Source organism: Podarcis filfolensis, assembly GCF_964270895.1.
Source record: "Podarcis filfolensis genome assembly, chromosome: 3".
In the NCBI taxonomy this organism is placed as follows: domain Eukaryota; kingdom Metazoa; phylum Chordata; class Lepidosauria; order Squamata; family Lacertidae; genus Podarcis; species Podarcis filfolensis.
This window is the reverse complement of record NC_139606.1, coordinates 7,043,066-7,043,655: the sequence shown is the minus strand read 5'-3', so window position 1 is coordinate 7,043,655 and position 590 is coordinate 7,043,066.

Below are 590 nucleotides of genomic sequence, written 5' to 3'. Positions count from 1 at the left end.
TGTATTTCATCCTACAATATGTATTTTAAAATTCATGCTTTTGAGCTGAGAAGTATGTTGGAAAATTTGGAGAAACGAGATATCTGAAGGGTTAAATAAATTCTAATCCGCACATTAGAGGGCAGGATCAGGCCATTTCATATCAGAATCCACAAAAACAGACCTCCTCAACCACCACAGCTGTGGAGCTATGGATTATTATTTTATTTCCATATTTTTCTGAAAGCTTCTTACCTTCGTTTAACAAGGCTTTGGCTATCTCTGATGAGCTTCAAAAATGCATTCACATCCACCAAATGTGTGGATTTGTATCCCATCCCAAATTGTCATACTTCTCCTTTCCCTTCCCTGATTTCTGGGTGTCTGACGCATTTTGGAACTGTAAGGAGTTTGATGCCCCCCCATTTTATTTCACATTGTAATAGAGTAGCCTTTCAGAGAGAACCATAATTATTGACTTCTGTAATGGCCACTTTAGTTGAAGCTATTTGGTAATTCTGCAATCCAATAGTCCAATACAAGCAAAAATTATTACCCACCGTAAAGGCTTGAATTGTAAACATTTAATGCGAAGAATTTCCTTCTCGCCT